Source organism: Tachypleus tridentatus, chromosome 12 (genome assembly GCF_004210375.1).
Source record: "Tachypleus tridentatus isolate NWPU-2018 chromosome 12, ASM421037v1, whole genome shotgun sequence".
In the NCBI taxonomy this organism is placed as follows: domain Eukaryota; kingdom Metazoa; phylum Arthropoda; class Merostomata; order Xiphosura; family Limulidae; genus Tachypleus; species Tachypleus tridentatus.
In genome coordinates this window covers 82,596,486-82,617,790 of record NC_134836.1, presented here as the reverse complement: position 1 = coordinate 82,617,790, position 21,305 = coordinate 82,596,486, and the positions used below count along the sequence as shown (strand labels likewise).

General features: G+C 35.6%; 1 long non-coding RNA gene across 9 annotated transcripts in view; it reads left to right on the top strand.

The window, feature by feature from the left end:
* The first annotated feature begins 9,110 nt into the window (after positions 1–9,110).
* The window catches only part of LOC143233819 (uncharacterized), a 55,656-nt gene continuing 43,461 nt past the window's right edge, over positions 9,111–21,305 (top strand). For 2 of the 9 annotated variants that reach the window (XR_013018332.1, XR_013018331.1), the window contains exon 1: positions 9,111–9,459. This is a non-coding gene — a long non-coding RNA (uncharacterized LOC143233819). Of the gene's footprint in view, positions 9,460–19,773; positions 20,203–21,305 lie in introns of those variants that run through there. The other 7 variants (XR_013018339.1, XR_013018335.1, XR_013018337.1 and 4 more) reach the window with 6 other exon arrangements.

The following is a 21,305-nucleotide window of genomic DNA, read 5'->3' as shown; positions in this document are numbered from 1 at the left end:
TAATTGCAGTTGAGAATTCCAATGAATCGCAAAGGCATCGATTGTTGTAGACCTGAAATGAGAGCGAGTGCAGTGCAAAGCGTTATTACGTAGCTTCTATTCCACTGGAAGAATTTGGTCGGGTTGAGACAAGTGATATGCAATTAAATTCACCACTCCTCGAACATGCCGTGTTGAAAGACTGTTACAATGTGAATGAACCTTGTAGAGAAGATCCAAGGTATGAAAACAAAGGTCTTGAGAATGTACATCTTCTTGACGAGAAATTTGACATATAGCCATGGAATTCTCAGAATGTATTTTGACAGTTTTCCTCTCAAGAAAGAAAGACCTTGAAACGTAATTATATGTACTGCCCAAAGTTTGAAAATGTTGATATATAGGATAGACTCGTGTTCTGTCCAACTACCCTAAAATTTCTGATTTTGAAGATAAGCTTCTCATCCTTGAATAGATGAATCTTTGAACAGCTGGATCTCAGGAAGAGGTGGTGAAATGGGTACCCCAATAGTAGTGTTGGTCTGATCCAACCGCCATTTGCAATCGACAATTTTGCTTCTGAGAAATGAGACAGGATGATCCAAAGGATTAGAATGCATGATCAAGTGATCATGCAGTAACCACTGAAGGGACCACATATTTGCTTATTACAATGGAATGAAAGGCTTGAGGAATGCCTACATCCCTAAAGAAGAGAGAACCATCTGTGCCTGATGACTCTTTTCATGGCTTGGATCCTGAGAGCATGACTTGATTATTGAAAAACGCATCTAAATGGACGAAAAATTGCATAGCTGACAAAATAAAATACTCCAGTCTATTAAGAAAACCCACTTTTGTGGCTCGTGAATGGAGAATTTGTCTGTTGTTCTGTTAACTGACGAGATGGAGCCAGTCGTCCATATAATAACATGTGCATAAGCCCAAGGAGTGCAGGTAATGAGGAAAAGCTTGAACAACTTTGCAGAAGACATAAGGTGCTAACGTAAGACCAAAAGGAAGATCCTGGAACTGTTGTACCTGACCCTTTCACAAAAACCTAAGAATCTTTCGGGAATACTTTGGTAAGGTAATACGGGGATAAGTGTTGATAACATTCAATTTGTTCATCGAGAACCCTAGTGCAATGTACTATCGTAAGGTGAGAAAGTGAAGTGAGGAGGCTCCAAAAATTAGTCGTGTTGAGATAGATCGATGGTTGGATGTTAATCTCCAGCCTTCTTGGGTACCATGAATGAACGGGAATAATCTCCGAGAAGAATGGAATCGACCCTCTCTTCTGACTTTCGACTAACAACTTTCATGTCCTTGGAATAGAGCTTCACTCGCCCTGAATCTGTTTGAGGTGAAAAAAATAGGTTGAGCAGATAATGGTGGAGATGATGCAAACTAAATGACGGTCCCTGAAGCCAGTACTTGGAATACCCACGGAACCTCTTCCACCACAAGGATTGTTACTAATGCCATTATTTTTGGTCCACCCAAGTCAAAGATACTCGAGAATATTGAAACCGTTAAACCTGGGAACCATAGGAGAAGCTCGGGAAACACTTTGGGCTGATACTCCCGAATTAGAACCATATAGACGAGAAGCCAATGACGATAAACAAAACGTTAAACTAGTGGTATAAATTCTGGAGCTTAGGAACTTCATCAAATGACATGGGATGGAGAAATAAAAAGAAGTTTCCTGTAACCCCTTGAGGACAGAAGATGGTAAACAAACTCTTTCTAAAAAAGGTTCTCTACTCAACAAACCCCAATAATAAACCAGCCAGGAAACCTAATAAATAACGGAAGAAGAAAATCTGACTTAGATAGGCATCAGCAAAATCCTCAACTCGTTCTCAAGTTGCTAAGAAGAACATTAATTAGCTTCACACAAAAATTAACTTCTTAACGGTACAGCCGTATAAAGAACCATTATTTATCCTACATGCTTAAGCTAATATCACGTGACACCCAAAAACACTCTTTAATTAGGAGAATGTCATTAAATTTAGCAATTTTGTGCTTGGCAATGAATATTTGTGAGAATAAGAGGAATCTGGAAAACTGTAATCTGTTTAAAGTGATTCACAAGTTCCAATCTAAACCTCCATATGTCCAAAAGAGGATCCATCCATTGAGAATCTAAATACACCTTCTCCTAGTAGCGATAAGCCAAAGAAGTTGGTCTGATAAATGTAGGTCATAGCTATCCCATTGTGCAACTAAGTGGTAAATCTCCAAGCAAGAACAAGAGGAGGGGGAGAAATTACAAAATAGTTATTTGTCGCCCTTGCTGCTGGCAAGGGAAAAGTAGAGTCAATTGCACCAGCCCAAGTAACCAACTGAAAAAGGGGCTGGAAGTAGCTGTTGTTAAGTCGGATAAAGAGTCTAAATTTTCGCCAGTTGTTTCTGGGTAAAAGCTGCCTAATAATGCCTCAGAGAGAACCTAAATCTACTTATATGTCTCCATCACACAGTGGATGATATCATGAACAACTTCAACTGAGAGTGACTTCTCTCCTGGCTGTTGACAAATCCCAGATAGCAGAGGTGGAAGAGATCTGGTTGACCACTGTAGTAAAAGCATTAGCTCGGGAATTCACATCCATCGTTAATGTAGAAACGCCGACCGCGTTCATTTTCACAACGTAAATAGTAAATAACCACAATACTTCTGTTGATAGAAATTTGTGCCGAATTCTTTATCGAGAAAAATGATTACATTATTGGGATAAGTTGAAGTTGGTGTAGAAATGTGCAAATTAGAATTTGTCTAATACATTTTATTGGTATATATAAAATGGCAACAGGAATTCTCAAAGCAGAGATGGGCAAAGAGTGGAAATCCAGAAGATCGAGAACTTGCTATAGCGTCAATGGATAGTAACTATGCTTTGGAATGAATATTTCTATAGATACAATCTAAAATACTACTTGTCTTATTACTAGCAACAACATACTGCTTGGATGGCCTAAGAGACTGATCAACTAATACACCAAAATCTCTTTCTTTTATGACACTGTTAAATTTATCTTCTTTTTCTAAATCATAGTTATAATTCAAAGTATTTAACCCACATACTTCATTTTGCATTTATTACAATTCAAATCCATTTAATATTTATTTGCCTAACTCACTAATCTAAATCATTTTGTAAATTAGCAGCATCCTCTTCACAAGTAGCAACATCCAAGACTTTAATTTCATCTCCAAATTTAAGTAATATATTGACCATTCCTTCATCTATATCACTGATGTAAATCAAATTAAGCTAAGATCCTAATACTAATCCCTGAAGTACAGCACTTCTGACATTAGTCCACTTTGACTGAACTCCGCTTGGAACAACCCTTTGCTTTCTTCCATCCAACCACTCTTCTTTCCTATTTGCTAACTTTTCTCCACACCTATTTTTTACAACCTTTCAAATAGCTCCTTGTCAAATTCTTTAAGAAAATCCAAAGACACTAAATCTACACCTTTACCCTCATCTAAATAATCACTAATATTTTCAAACAATGTCAAAAGATTTGTAAAGCGAGATTTTCCCTTAGGAAAATCAAGTTGACTATCCAATACAGTTCTAAACTTTGTTAAATGATTTTGATAAGTATTTATTATTTCTTACAAAAGCAGTAATACTTGTGTGGTTCACGTATGAAGTCTAAGCATATCTGGTTAGATGAGAAATGAGATGGAGACCGACAAACGAGTCAAGGAAAATGCAAGGTGGTAATGTTTTGCATAACAACAACTCATCTGATGAGGAGGAAGATGTTAGAAGTATTTGTATCTGGTTATTCAAGAGGGTAGGAGTAAGAAGGTGAAATGTCAATGTATTGAGAGTTAATTATATTCTGAGATTGGTAGTCTTTAAAGTAAATATGTGCAATTTAATTCAGTATGCAGTTGAGCAATATAAGAAAACTTTTGTATCCAAATAGTGGATAAGATGGACAAATTCCAGCTTCCATTTTTTTAAATATAAGTAAAATCCATATATAGTGTTCTCATGAAGTGTATGAAATTCTGCATCACTATTTCTGTGATATAAGCCTATTCTACACAATGCTTGAAATTTAACATTTATGAATTCGTTAAACTGGAGTACATTCTGCCTAAAATCCCTGTAATGAGAATGCCTTATATAGTTACAAATGATGCCTCAACCCAGACATTATTCAAAGGAGGAAGAGTGAAACATTTCTTTTTCTTGTAATCTTATGAGTCACTAACAGAAAAGCTTCCATACTTTAATACCACATGAACGATGAGGTGAATGGTCTTTATTAAGTGCTCACGAAGTACTAATCAACGACAGTACTTTGCTGAGTTGCAAGGTACACAAGGAAATTAGTTTACCATTAGATCAACAGGTTAGAAGGGACTAACTTCAATAGCCAATTATTACCTCAGTTATGTAAGGTGTTAGGTGCGATGTGGATTCATATTTCCCATTATCACTCTATTCTGATGGGTTGACAGAATGGGAAGTACAAACTACCGAGCAAATGCTTATGAGGTATGATGAGCCTGAGAGAGCCGACTAGAATGAACATCTGTCATATGTAATGACGGCAATAGAGCAATATACAGTTTGTCAAATCTATTCATACTCAGACTAGTATTATCACTCCATTTGAGCTTCTAACGTAAAAATAAATTCCCTACTGTCCCTATGAGTATGTATAGTGGCTATGATCAACAGTGGATGATTCACATGCGTTTGCCTGGCAGCATCTCAGAAAGGCAGCACAGTGAAGGAAAAGGCAGTGAACAAATGAAAATTTCAATGTAATGAATGGGTGCGGTTTTAGAACATACCAGTAGAACATAAGCAACTAGGATCCAGTTGGAATGATTCATACCTGTTACTCTGACAAGTTCGTCTTCTAACATTGGAAATACAGCAGACTCTTGGTACACAAAATTGCACAGAGACATTGATAAGCTGCTTCTCAAAACAATAAATGAAACGTTGGTGCACTGACTTGACCAGAAATCTTGGGAGGAGACCAACAAATTAGGGGAGGGCAAGGAAATCGGCTTGAATTATTGTGACCATTCGACAGTGAAGATGAAACAGCAAATCTATGTAGCAGTTTTTGAGAAGCCAAAAAAAGAGTGATTGAAACATGAGATTACTGCCGATTCTAGCCTCCCAAATATTATATATGTGATTCATTAGTCAATCTTGTGTCTTAACTGTGAGCTAAGACAATCAGCAGGATTGGGCATTTGATGAGTAAAAGGATCTGACAGAATGTATGCTTTGCGTTTAACAACTGCCACTCACTTTTCTAACCTAGGATGGTCAGATAGCTGGAAACCTGCTGACTAAAATGCATCATAAACCCTTGGTTTATGAGTGACAAAGTAATTTTCTCATATGAGATGTTGTCTAACGCTTAAAAATCTAGTGGAGTAGTAGGGTTTCTGTAACGTATATCATCATGTCATTACTGGATTTTAAATGACAATAAAGTTAATAAGAAAGTCCAAGTTTCTGTTAATAGTGACAGCATGAACTCTAATTTTGGTATGTTGACTTTTAAGTTCAAAGGTCTTGGCTCGTCGAAAGTTCATCGTTTATTTTATGAAGCTTTACATTAAAAAATGATTACTTCTCGATGGCACGAACATTTTTCTCATTACTTGATTATTATTTATCATTAACTTTCCTTCTTTCCTCACCTTCTGCACTAGTGGGTTAGTGCTTACTCCATATAAGGTTGTTGGGTTTCAGTTGACAATTAAGCAAGTAATTAAAACCAACCATATTCTCGTGTGAATTTAAATATAGCTTTTTACACTATGTACAGAGTACAAAAGTCGTTTTTCTGTCAATCAGATTCCTGTAAAACTCATGAGTGACAGCATTTAATCCTAGTTACTCCTCCTTTACAGATCTCTTTAATACATTTGATTTTGGAATGAATGTAACCTTTCGCGTAGTCTCGGCTTTCTACGAAAACTTGCCAGTATATAACAAGAAAGCACTGATGTTTATCTCAGTCTTTTCGTCTCCTTGTATGTATTTATCTCATCCATCACAGCATTTCTTGCTCACACGTTTTTGTTTTCCAAGTGTGTATTAATACCTTTGAATTAATGAACCACCTAAAAAAGGTCTTTGATGATCATTACATTCTTCACTCTCAACATGTTTATTAAGAAAACTTGTTGAGTAACAATAGCTCTTTTCTTCATATTTTCAACACTTATTTCTTTATTAACTGAACAGTCTTTCTCCACAGAAGTCTGTCGATGTAATATTAAAACTTTCTTTACCACCTCCACAATCTTGTTCTTTGCCAGGCCCTTGTAAGGAAGTCGCAGCAGTCGCAGGAAATGCAAGTCTAAAAATCTTGAAGTCACCTGATTTTCTTTCAAAAAGCAAATGTGCAAATCCAGCTGTTTTAATTGCATATGATTATTTCAGTTTTCCTCTAACTACAGGACGTAGCTGTTTACAGTTACCAAAAGAAGAGGTGTAAAGTATGATGCGATTCCAAAAGTGGTAACATGTGCTGTCTTTCTTTGACCACAGTTTAATTTGGATATAGTGTCACTCTCAGGGATAACCTAGAGATACAAAAGGTAATTTATCCCTCAAAGCTCTTGAAAGGGTTATAGATTTCAACAGAGAGAACATTGTTAGCACTCACAAGACTTGTTGTAGAAGATGAAATTCTGAAAATCAGAAATCAGAATTTTAGATAATGAAGGATATTTGCATTATATTTGAAGGATAATTAGTTGTGTATGCATATTTTTGTTACAGTGTTTATATGGAAATTGTGTGAAAGACAATAAGCAACTTTAAACACAATCGTAAACTGTACTATACTGTGCAACTTCAGTGGAATAATTATAATAATCTAAATTTGGTTGCAATTACAAAAAGTGAATACAGTTTATTCTTTATTTTAAGTACGTTATACACAGGATGAGAAAAAGATGCACATGCTTTATACATGTTAAAGCACTTTATAAACATGGACGTAGAATTATTGCGTATTTATAACAGTCTTGTGCTGATTATAAATACGCAATAATTCTATGTCCATGTTTATAAAGTGCTTTATTGGTGTCATTGTTATTAAACAGAAATTAAACTGAAAACAAAGAGAAAGAAATACTTGTACGATTTCAACAGCGTTCAATCACGTTATGATCATATCCAATGTACTGCAATCTGCTAGATAAATATATAAACGTTTTCGCGTATATTTTTAGTATATACTACAGTAGGCAGCCCATTATTATTGCTACAGAACTTCAAATTTCAGTCCTGGATGTGCATAATTTAGAGATTTACTGATAATTTAACATCGATCGAGCTGTAGTGCAGAATTGCACTACATATTTTTTATCCCTTTAGTTTAAAATCAAAGTTCAAAACATTTTCCTTTTTCAATCAATATTTTAACTTTAACTTTTCCCAGGGTCAAATGTAAGATAAATATATTTTTTTTTACTAATTCTCTTGTAGAAATAATAACATTCTTTTTAGCTAGAATGCCGAGTTTTTCTTGTCAGCGAATCAGAACAGTAATTACTGGTAGACTTTTCTATGATCCTCATCACCTGTTTGCCAACTAATGTGACAGGTATGAATTTTATTTATGCATTAGAGACTCATGAGCTGGCCCGGCATGGCCAGGTGGGTTAAAGCATTCGACTCCTAATCTGAGGGTTGCGGGTTCGAATCCCCGTCGCATCAAACATGCTCGCCTTTTCAGCTGTGGGAGCGTTATAATGTTACGGTCAATCCCACTATTCGTCGGTGGTGGGTGGTGATAACTAGCTGCCTTCCCTCTATTATTACACTGCTAAATTAGGGATGGCTAGCGCAGATAGCCTTTAGGTAGCTTTACGCGAAATTCATAAGACAAACAAACAAAAACTAAAAAGTATTTTGAAGTAATATTTGGCAAACTGTTGGTTTTGCTCAATTTGAGAGTGATAAATTCAAATATTTTTATTACTTATCTAGCAAATGGCTCCTTTATCCTCAAAACTGAAAGAAAAAATACCGTCCATAAAACCACAAAATCAGTGGGAAATTTATGTCACAAGCATTTAATTACAATGTTTTGTCATTGTTACAGAGCTAAACATTTCTTTGAAGTAAAGAAGAGGAAATGCTCAAAAGTCACAGGACTCTAACTTCTTTTAGGCGGGATTAGAGTAATTAACTTTTCAGTAGCTAAACTGTTGTGTGCCACTAGTACTCAAGCGTTGGGTGCGCTTAAGCCCGATTCGAGTTTTCATTACTCATCATGCTGTGTGTCTGTCTGTCTCTGGTATTTGGGTATATATAATTATTATACCCAGGAGTGTCAGGTACACTGAGACCTCTTCCTCCTTCCATTACATTGTTGGAATTGACTGATTAATATGGAGTAATATCAACTTTAGACTGGTCCTTTTCAGGGCAATGCCCATTAATATTTTTCTTTTTTTGAGTCTATTTACGTAGGTAGCTGTTTTAATTCAGCACTGTTTTATTGATTATTATTATTTAAATTTGATTTTATCAGATGTACAAATTTAACGGGGAAAGGTGTTGTAAGCAATAGCACTCTGGATATTGATGTGTAATACTGTGAATTTATCCATGTTTAACAGAGTTCATGATGTATGTTAACATTTGTGGTAGGTATTTTTCGATGTTTTTTATTATTATTTTAATGATTATATTTGTTAGATTGTTTTCATTATTTGGATTAGTGTATTCTGTCAATATTTCAGAAAAGGTGGAAGCAATGGCATTGGTTAGTGTGTTTTCAATATTCGTAAGAGTGGTTTTGTGTATATCTTCATTTGTTTTACGTAAATCTAGATTACTTGTTGATGATTATTTCCTGTATGAATGATGTTTTCTTTACTACTGCAGCATGAGTTTGTTTGTGTTTTGTGGTGTTTAAGTAGTAGTTGGTTTTAATTGTTCTTGGATTTTGTTTGTTTGTGGCTTGTTCATGTTTGGATTTTTAAGTGTGCCTTAATAGATTTGCATTTTTGGCATCCTTTGTAATTTGCCGTGTGTTCTTCCCCACAATTACAGCATCTAGGTTTTGGGTTTAGTTTGGTACATTGAGATATGTGGTGATTTTCTCCACAGCCTACACAGCGCGCAGTCGCTTGGCATGCTGCTGCTACATATACAAACCTTTGGCATTGGTAACACTGTGTTACAACCACTGATGGTGTTTTGGTTTGTTCTACTGTGTATTTATGATACCACAATGTGATACCATTATTTATTAGCTGAGTTATTTCTTGAGTATTTTCCATAACTACTTTAATTAGATTAGTTGATTTGTTAGTTATATTAGAAATTATTCGTTCCACTGAAACGTGTTTTATGTTTAGTTCAGTTAATTCATCCTTAATATCTTCTATGTCAATAGAGTGATGCAACCCCCTGATTACAAAAGATTTGGGTGTTGGCCTAGCTCCAGGTAAGTGTATAATTATGTTTCCTGTTTTAAAAGCGTCTGAAGGCCATGCTTTCAGTAATCTATTAAAGTTAGCGGGTTCCTGTCCTTGAACGAGGACCCCGCCGCGAGATAGACGCTTAATGCTAGTAATGTTAATTTTAGGTTTACATCTGAATATTTCTCTTACTAGTTGTAGTTGGTTGTAGTTTCCTGGTATGCCTTGTATGATTATGGTGTTTTTTTAGTAATTTAGATACAATTTTTGTGTGTGTTTCTGTATTTGTTTTTGTTGTTTTTTTCTGACTTCTAGTCTTCACTAGTGTGAAGCCTTCGTCGTCAGAATTTGTTTCGTTTGGTTCCGAATTTGTGTTAGTTTCATTATCCAGAGTGGGTTTTTTAGCATTTACGTTACAAGTTGTTAGTTTTTCATTGTCTAACAATGCAACCTCAGCTTCATTGTCGACAGCAGTAGATTTTATATTTTCTTCAATTATTTTATATATTTTGTTCTTTTTTTTCCTATCTTTAATTTGAGTAACATCCACTGGGGAGACTATAGTTTTTTTTAGTTCTTTAGCCAGTTCTGTTAAATGTTTTAAATTAATAATTTCATTTACGGTGAGGCCACCTACATTAAATTTACTTTTTGTTGAACATTGACCTAAACCTTCAATTTCAGCTTTTCTTCTTCGGCATTTCGGCTGATATGGCTCGTAACTTCAAATGGTGAGTAGCTCAGATAGAATTACATGAAGTGATAGGTTCTCGACAAACTTGCTTTTAACTAATTTGCTAAGATCAAAAATACGTCTGCTTTCTTTCATTCGCGCCAACAAAATCCCCCTCATTATGCTCTCCACCAGTTTTTGGTGTTTTGAATTTCGCGCAAAATTACACTAGGGGAAGTTTAGTGTGACGGAGATTTCATCCCGCGACCGTCAGATCATGAGTTGAGTGACTTAACCACCTGGCCAAAATTCTATTAGACAAGATTAAAATGAATTAATCTACGAGACCGTGGGCGTGGTCAGGTGTGTCAAACAAAAGGATTTGACCTTTTGAATCCAAAATTGTAATTAAATATCAAATCAGTCGAGAGATGAAAGAGCTATGAAAGAAAAGTAGGAAAAAGACTTGGAAAAAAAAAAGATTGAGCCATTTTATGAGCTATAATGTCACAGCTAAAACAAGTATTAATGTTATGATGGCAACAAAAATTTAACTTTTTAACTGTGCTGCAACAATTAACTTGGCTATTGGCACAAGAAGATGAAAAAGTTTGAAAATGTATGTTACAATTTCAGATATATAATTTTAAAGACGTCAACAGTTAGACTTCACCAGTAAACAAACAGGAAGTCTTAACATGTATATTTTCCTTCCAATTTTTTAAAGCTTTGTTTGCAGTATAAACTTTTTGTTATAGCATTATGCTGCAATGGAGCCTGTAACATCTTTAAAATGATCTTGCAACAGAGTTGAAATTCACTGTAATTTTTGTGTAATTTATGATGGAGTCAGGAAAGATACACTATTTAGTAGCTTTTCACAAGACTTACAAAAGCTGAAAGAATGTGCCATGATGTGCTCCAAGTATAAAGACAACAAACACAGACGTGAGGCTGATATTTTCTTGCACACATTTACTGAGGATAGGCATTGTAGGCATAAAAGTTGCTATTCTCAGTTCATCCACAAAGAAAACATTACAAGCTTGGAAGACATCATAACACACAGAAGTACTTGTCTTGGAGAGGAATTCATACTTGTCAACAATCGGTATCAAGTGGAAGTCATGAAGTACTGCTCGACTTTGGAAAGTTCTCTGTAACTTCTTAACTAGTCTTTGTGTATATTTTATCAAATCGCTAAAACATAATCTGTGCACATGTTTGCAGGCTTTCCAATAAGCAAACAATCATGTCTGAATTAGAATATCACTATAAATTTTCTGTAGCTCTCTGACATTGTTTTGACTTTATAACTTCAAAAGTAAGGTATAATTTAACATGTTTGAATTTCAACTGGTTAGTTTCAAGAGTTCAAAGTAATGCTTCAGAAAATAACAAGGTTTAGTGTATGAAGAACTTAAAAAGCTTTGCTGAAAAAGGGAGCTGTGAAAAAGGTCACATTAGTGACCTCTAGGACAAGTATGTATATACTTCCAATGAAACACATTATCAGGTTTCTGTAGCATTTGAAAGCAGTTTTTTAACATTCATGGAGAGACTTAAAATGCATGTTGGTAAGCTGTATGAGTTTAATACATTCAAAGGAACAACAGAAGCAATGATATGCACCATAATGGTTCCAAAAAGACGGCTACCCTTTTGCACAAGAGTTCAAATGAAAACTATCTCGTCATATCTTCACACTAATGACTTCTTTCTTGCTGTGGTTGATACCTCCCTTAGACTAAGGGCTGACATATTGTACCATCCAGAAACAGAGTATCAAAATTTCTGACCTTGGAATACTGAGTGATGGAAAATGTGGATGGACTTGAAAAGCCAGCTAAAAAAACACCAAAACTCCTTTAACATTTTTGTTAAGTTTTGCGAAAGATATATGTAGTATATGGCATCAGAGGAGGAAGTAAATGAAAACCTAATCTTATTGGCCTTGGTTGTTCTGTTTATCATGTCACTAGATTCAAGAAAAATGTTCATCTATTTCATAAAGCAGGGCACATAATAAGCTATCGAAACATTTTGTAAGTAAATAAAGCTCTCTCAGAAAATGCTATGAACTCATTGGACATGAGAACTGGGTCAAGAATCGATTTTTACAATTTTTAAACTGATAACATCAACATCCTTGACTCAACTCACGTGGTCCTGAATCCCAGAAAACATTTAACCTTCTTCCTGACAAGTACTACAAAGAACCGAACAATTTTCTTCCAAAAACTAATTCTGCTCTCAAGTGTATACTAAATTTTGATGTTCTTGTTGATGTGGATAACTTTGGAGACTGTATTTAAAATTGCAACACAAGTGACGCACTGACAGATGTAAAAAGCTGATTTTTGTTTGCAATAGGAACAAAGCAGCAATAAAACTTAGCTTTACAAAATTTCATTAAACACCATGTTTGAACAATCTATCATTGGATATATGACCATAGTTCTTACTGCAACTCACGAACTGGAAACACTAAGTACTTTCATACAAAGATGTGACTTTTTAGCTGCAGAACTATGCAGTATTGATAACAGATAAGGCCCTCTATTTCACGTTGATGCATTTGAAATGGTTAAATATAGACTACCAAAGGTTCATGATTCTTTTTGTAGGTATGCATATAGCAATGAATGTCATCAAAGTCTTAAGGAAACGTATTCAGTCAATCGATATTCTGGAAGCATATGTTTAAAGCAGACTATTGACACAAAGAATAGCTAACTAGTAATTTGCAGAAAATATTATTCAAAAGTGACACACACACAAACTTAACTATGAAGGTATGTGAGAAATTATTTTCCACAAGTTCTTCAGTATCCAGTATTTAGAAGAAAAGATGTTAACCTGAAAGGCAGCATTGACTTGGTCATTGACAAGGATGCAGATGATGACCTGATATATATACATGACTGTTAAAATTTCTTGATCTTATGAAAAAGTTCAAATCTGGGAGACGATTGTTCGTTCAAACTTCTTGTTTTGGTGAAATACCTTGGAAATGGTCAAAGGTCTGCTGGATTTACCAGGGCCCAAAAGGATTGGAGGTTACATATGATTTCCCTTAAAAATATTGCCATTTTTTCTCAATACAACTATATATTTGTCAGAGATGTGCCAATTTCCGCTGAGGTCAAAGAAGAATTCCAACAAATTAGCTTTGTGATTGAAGATAGCCAAAAGCTATTCAATCAAGTAGATCCTGACCATGTTCATGAGTGGTTGGAAAAGTCAGAAGTGGTATTTTTTAAATTAACACATCTCATTCTGCTTTGTCAAGGTAGGCCCTCTCTTACAATCGTCAATCTAAACATGCAGAGGATACAGAGAACCTTTAAGGACTTATCCTAGATGATTTAATGCAAAGCAAAGAATCCAGTAAAAGTCGCATAAACTTAGACACATAATGTGAAGAAAAATTTTAAAAAGTGTTACAAAAGCTATTTTTTTTTCAGAGCTGATTCAAACTTTGCAGTTTTGTTCAACATTGCAAACAAAGAGTAAACATCTTCACATGTAACATCAGCAGAATGTGAAGAAAAGTAGACAAACTCAAGTTTTAACCTTTTTATAGCAAAGATTTAGCTCCACACTGTGTTCTGGTATAATCCTTTGTTCAACAGCAAATATCTTACATTTCTAGCATGTATGAACCTCAGATGTGGAAAAAACAAAACAAAGATAATTAAATCTGGTTGGACTCTTTTACAGTGACGTATTGTTGCATATGAAGCTAGGCAAACTGATGTCCTAAATGGAATCATGAAACGTGAATTGTCACCAGTCTCTGTTTCTTTAGCAGAATTAGATCCTCTTTCAGACCAGGATCAAAATAACAAAGATCAGTTATTCTAAGAGTTTCCCACATATGAAGGTGAGAAACTTATAATTTATGGTATATCTGTAGTCCATATCCTTGGAAAACCTCAAGGAGCAAAAACCTTTGGAAATATTTTCGTGCATTGGTATTTTAGGGAAAAAAAAGTCAAGTTGCATGACATTGTCTTGGACCATTATAAAAATTTCTCTACGAAATCTACTACTCAATGAAGGTAGAACAAAACCAAGACATTCACGTCAATCATTAGATCAGTTTAGTTTTCAGTGTTCCTATAACTCTTGACTGGGTTGTGTTTTAACTGTTATTGAAAACAAGATTGAATTGCTTGAGTTATTATCAGTGTAAATTTCAAAGCAAGCAACAAAAGCTAAAGTGCCTGCAACTGTATGTGCAATAGTATTTATTAAAAAAGTGAAGTCTTCTGCAGCCAGTCAGATTCTACCGTGACATTTATTCAAAGCTCCCAAGAAGAAGCAGATACACATATAATTTGGGATTCTATCAATTCAAGTACTTCTGTCATATTGTACACAAGTTCAAGACAAGCTATTTGTCCATTTTGAGAATTTTCAATGTGAGAGCTGCTGGTAAAAGCAGGTTCTCAGAATCTTCCCAAATTCATTCCAATTCATAAACTCGTCTCTGTTTTGTGACACTATGCACATTATACAGCCTTCTGCCATTTCGTGCTTTTAGTATGAATGTTTCCACATCTATTTTGGTAGGCCGTAGCAAGAAATAAATCAGCTTTGAGATGCTTTATTGGCCACACTGTACTCTTACATGGACATGACATGCGCCTTTTACATAAGAAAAGATAAAGAATGTTAAATTATGTTATTAAAAATTTGCAACCTGCTTTTGAAGCTGATGGCATTGACCAAATACAAATGGTCTAATTAACAAACGCTCGGTAATTAGACAAACTTTCTCTAACTTGTGATTTTCTCAAGTTTCATATCATGAGAGTACATCATGGTTGGGTAATTTAAAATGATAAATTACATCCGCTTTTGTTCTCTACACCTCAAAAAGTGCTAGGACTATTTTCAAAGAATGATAGAAGGTAAATCATAGGCGAAGCATCAAAATTTTATTAATCTTTATATTAATGCAACATAAACTCGGTGAAAGTGCTTGTGTTTAGCAAATAGTTGATAATTTGTGTGTACCTTTTTATTTTGATAACTGCAGACAGTCTTTCAGGTATTATGGCAACATATTTAATCAAAGTGTAATTTGGGATTTTACTTTCAATATCTCTGATACACTTACGTAATGTGTACTTGGAAGTAACTTTTGATTTATCAAGTTTTGATCTATAAAACCCTAGATCTGCTCAATTGGGTTAAGATTGGGAATATGTAAAGGCCATACATCATTTCAATTACTTCAATAGTTTCTTTCTTAGCTAAGTAATTTCAGCACAGGTTCAATGAATTACTTGGGGTAATTGTCTTTTTGTTAACAGAATCATATACAAGCCATCAGCTATACCATGACGAACCAGCATCTGATGGTACTCGTGCTAATCTATTATTCTATCTAATTTGCAAGTATTTCCTGTCGTCTCAGCAGAAAACAACACCCCGAAACCATCAAATCACCTCTATCATGGTAGATGTTATGTATTGAGACAAGTATCTTTCACCTTTCTTCCTCCGAATGTACAACCTACGTTTTGAACTAAATATTTCAGACTTGGACTCATTTGTCCATAATACGTTTTCTAATCATCAACAGTCCAGTTTTTGCACTTTTTAGTAGTTTTCAGTTCCTTGCCAGTATTTGGGGATCTAAGTAAAGATTTTCTAACTGCTAGACACGTTCCTATCATTTGGCACATGATCAGTAGCAGTGTTTCTTCTGTTTCAAAGACTGCATAAACGAAGATAATTAACATCCGTATCATTGGGCTTAGGTGTACTGCTTCTTCCTTTCTTATTTTCAAATTTACTTGTCACTTTCACGATTTAGGGTGTACTCGACAGTGTTTGAGGAGTATTTCAAGTCCGCAACAATTTGTCTGAAAGTCCAACCAACATCTTGTAAAGCTTTCACGCGAACCCTCTGCTCTACTGACAATTTGCTGTGCTTTTCGGGCCGTGACGTAACAGCAGAACTTAATATATAGTGTTAAATACTGATTTTAGAAAGGTTTATTTGTGGAGTGCTATTAAACTTATTTTTTCTAGCATATGCTAGTACTATATGCCAGCTTTTTGCTAGCTTCTTTCTATATAGTTAAGACACTGACAGTTATTTCAGACGCTAAATTTGATCATTATACTCGTTCAAGCTATTGGTACAAGTATATGGGAATTCTCATTCTGGTTCATTCAGTTGTCAACAGAGATTAGTGAAGCATTACCAAAATGTTGAAATTTACGTTCTGTAATGACATAGAAGAAGTTATCCCATAAAATTGAAAAAATGTCAGAATATTTTCAAAAACTTGAAAATACCCCAATGCATAAACGCTTGAAAGTAACTGCTCTAATACACCTACATTACGGAGATGCAACTTTTCATATACAATACAGTATTTGACGAACTAATCACATGCCAGTGCAAGACTAAATGTTCATCAATGCTATGGAAGAGTCGAAAGACAAATTTGGAGCGTTGTGGGGCATGCAAATGTGGAGGCAACTGCATGAACAAAAAATGATAGGGTATGTAATGGACGAGTGCGTGGAGGGGCGGCATTGTTGCTTCATCAGGATGTGCCCGCCCTGTCTTTCTACTCGATAAATCCTTGGAGGCCGTAGCCATCTGTGTTTCTTAGGTTGTACCATCACTGTTTCTTTGCTCTACCTGTCTCTTGGAGAGACATCTGATCAATCAGACCTCGATGCTCTCATTGAAAAACTATCATATCCCTATTAATCATAGGGAATTCTAAAGGACATAATCTTCTCTGAGGTGGCTCTGATATTGATGGGAGGAGTCGTTCTGAAGAGCATATGCTCTCGGATCACAATCTTTCTCTCTTCAATACTGGTTCATATACTTATTTTTATGCACCTACTCATTCTATTACTGTTACTGATCTCTCTATCTTCTCACTTCTCTCTATTCTGGCAGATGATTTGGATTAAGATTAATATTTCTGAGGAAATATTAACCCCCAGGGGCGTTCGAAGACTAAACAGTAAATCTTCACTTTTCTCTCACTTTTATTGAAGGGTTTCAGTAACCCAGGGGGGCTGTGATAATTTTCCTATCATTTTGAGGGAAACTGGCCGTGGTCGATACAACTCCACTGGCGTGCCTTGGATGCAGTGACTGACTGTATTGTCCAGGCAGCTGCTCAATCTATTACTAAAACCTCGAACGTTTTCCACAGAAAACTCGTCTGTGGTGGAGTCTTGCCTGCCAAAATAACAGAGAAAGCTCAAACATGGGCTTGGAACAACTTTTGTACGTGTCTCACACTTTAAAATTGCATCACCTTTCAGTGAGCCCGTGCACATGCTCAGAAGGTAAGACGTCAAAGCCACGAGAAATCTTGGATTAAGTTCACAATTAACATCTCTTCTATTACCACTTCCAAAATCATATGGGAAAAGATCTGGAAGACCAATGGGCAGTATACTTCCTTTCCCCTTTCAATCTTGCTCCCTGACGGCCAGGAAGTTGCTGATGCTCAGAGCATCTCTGATACTCTCGGCGAAAGCTTTTCTCGTGCATCTAGAACTTGTTTCTTCCCCCGCCTTCTTAGTCATCAAGACTTGGGCAGAGCAATTGCCTCTTTCTTTTCGAGCTGATCATCTCTATAACTGTAATCGCCCGTTTAGACTGGTAGAACTCAGCTTGTTCTTCATCAACTTGGCAGTTATCCACTACGAGATGCTGTGCCATCTCTATCCTGCCTCTTTTGCTATTATTCTTGTTGTTTTCAACCGGATCTGGTAGGAGAATGCTTTTCCTAATGCTTGGTGCCATTACTAAGCCTAAGAAAGATTCCAAGATTTCTTCAAACTATCGTCCAATTGCTTTGAGGAGTTCAGGAGCTGTCTTTGTAAGATCTTAGAGAGGAAGGCCAATGCTTGTCTTATTTGATTCCTCTAATCAAACAACCTCCTCTCACCCACCTAATGTGGGTTCTGATGACAATACCCCACTGTGGACATCCTCATTTGGCTTGAAACGTCGATCAGAGAAGTTCTCCTCAAACAACAAAGGCTCGTTTCTATGTTCTTGGACCTTGAGAAGGCTTGTGATACTACGTGGAAGAATGGAATTTTGCGAGATCTCCACTCATATGGGTTACGTGGTCACTTACCTACTTTTATACAGAAATTTCTAATGGACTGCCTATTCCAAATTTGACACTTTTCCGTTCTTTCCCGCTGGAGCTTGGAGTCTCACAGGGCTTTTTTGATTCTCACGTGTTTAAGTGTGAAGATTAACGTTTTCACTGCACAAATTTCTTATACTGTTGCAAATGGACTTTATGTCGACGACTTCCACACCTCGTGTCAGTCATCGAGCGTGAAGTTTACCGAGTAGTAGCTTGAGACTCCTTTCATTTGCTTAATGAAGTGGAACACAGTAAAAAGTTGTACATTTTTTTTCTCTAAAACCATATGCATGCAGTTTTACCGCCAAAGGTGTATTCACGTCAGCCCCGAGCTCTATCTCAGTGAGGTTATTCTTCTCGTGGTAAAGTTGTTCTTGGGAGTTATTTTTAACTGTAAGCTGACATTCATTCCATATATGAGGCAGCTAAGTGTTACGTGTACAAGGGCACTGAACACCCTCCGTGTCCGCTCTTCCATCTCTTCGGTTTGGTGTGTTTTGAATTTCGCGCAAAGCTAATCTTGGGAAATGGATCAATGCTCTATGTTAAAGATCTATTACGTCAGCATTTGATTTAAACTAGACTACGGGTCTCTGGCTTATAGTTCTGCCAGGAACTCAAACTTAAAAATGTTGGACACCGTTCACCATATGGGGCTTCGGCTTTGCATGTGGACCTTCCACACTTCCCCAGTTCAGAGTTTGTATGCTGAGTCTCACGAATATCCTCTAGACTTCCACCACTTGTAACTTTCTTTACTTTATGCTTCAAAACTGCGATACTTACCATATCATCCCACATGGAATTGTTTCTTCCTTCCTCAGTCCACTATGCATTTTCAGAATAAATGGTCTGCCATTGCTTCTCTTGGCCTTTGTATCCAGACCCATTTTGATGAAATGGGTCTGTCCTTGGATGGCACTGCTGTCTTCACTGGTTACCCCATTCCACCATGGCTTATTACCATCCCCAAATGTGACCTTTCTTTGAGACATCTGAGGAAAGCAGATACCCCCGATTGGAAGCATTATCTTCTATTTATCAAATATTTTTGAACCACATTTCTATCCCCATTTATATGGATGGCTCAAAATCAGGTGACTATGGGCTCTGCCATTGTTTGTTGTGGTTTTGTGGTTGCACATAAGGTTCCCTCTAGAGTTTCTATGTTTACTGCCTATTCACTTGGTTTCTTATACTATCACACGGACATACGCTGTCTAGACATATCTACTATTTCTTATCTCTAATTTCACGTGCCCAAATCCACATTAAAGTAGTTTGTGATTCTGGCTCACAGATTTTTTCAGGCCCCTTGAATAGTGTACAAGCACATTTTTAGTTATAATAAATTCTTATTAAGTTAATTACATAATATGATCTTATTATTCGAAGGAAATTAGAATACGATTTATCTGACTTTTAAGGGGAATATATTAAAATTAAAATATTATAATAATAATCATTTACTTCTACAACATAGCAAGTGAGAGTGAATTGGGTACATGAAATACAATGTGGTTATTGTACAATATTACTGAAACATTCCAAATCATTACCCAAAATCGTCTTTTCCTTGTTATGTGGGGAGCAAAATCTCTAATTACATCAGCACAGTCTATTAACCGAGAGCATTTAAGCGTTCATTTAAAATCGAAGTACGCAATTCACTTTTTACTCCAGCCATTTTATAATTTTTTTTTTCCCTGAACTGCAGTTCGTGACGGGTAAACACAAGTATATTCTTAATGACTCGTCAGAATTAGGGAAAATATATTCGAATTTGTTTTTTGTTTTTTCTGTTGCTTTGGCGTATTACTGGGCGAATGATGTTTCACTAAAAAAGTCGAAAACTGTGTCCTTTCATCGGGAAAAGAACTGTCTATATCTTGAGCCTATGTCTCCTAATTTATTCTAATTTATTAGCTGCAGATTAGGTAAGTCAATAAAACAGTTTATCAAGCAGTGCAAAGATATCTATGAAATATTTAATAAAATAAAGATATTTATACGTTACCTTTTAAAAACATAATGCTTACTTTTTATTGAAATTTTATAAACTTTTGTAATTTAAGGCTGTGTTATATACAAAGCATTTTTAGTAGTTTACATGAACAGATTGTAATCACAATCATGAGCTTGTTTCCTTCCCAGTAGCATAACCCTATGTCTACGGACTTACACCGCTAGAAACCGGGTTTCAATACCCGTGGTGAGCAGAGCCCAAATAGCCCATTATGTAGCTTTGGGCTTTAATACTAATCAAGCATTTAACCCTAGTTCGAGAACTAGGGTCAGGAGCAACCCAGTATTTGTATTCATTTTTAACCTACCAGTCGGAGAAATATTAGTTTCCCATTTTTACAAACTTATTCAGATATTGCAAGAGTTAACGAGACTTGCTACTTGAAAGATTTCTGTATGGTTACGATATTTCTCGAGTGGTTGTTGATTCTTTGTTATAGACAGTGCTTCAATGTTTCACTTCCGTCGATCCAATTTTGAGATACATTTTAATAACAAAACTTTCCTTACTCCTATGATGCTAGTAAAATTCCAATGTTTTCAAAGCTTTCATACCAGAGGCATGATTTTTCAAGCATTTTCAAGACCTGTAAATTTATTTGTCATATTTAAAAACTTTTTTCAAACATTCAGATTATCGTACAAATCCCTATCCAATTTTAATATTTTATAGATTTGTGAATATTTCATGGAAAATACGATAAAAAACGATATAACCTAATTTAACCTTACCTACTCATACTATGACAGGAATAGGAGACAGTTTGAATGTGGTGTTCGAAAACACAGTTAGACCTATAATTCCAATATAATTTATATGATATTTCTAGAGAGAACAGTATGATGATATTTTAACTTGATTAAGTTAAACTAACAATGCACTAGTAGAATTTCCTAGTACGTGAAATTAATAGATAATGATTTATATATTAACAAAAATATGCATATGGTGCAACTAGCGTTATACTTTGTTGTGATAGAAGAATTCTCATCAAGTAGATTGAGATATTTTAAA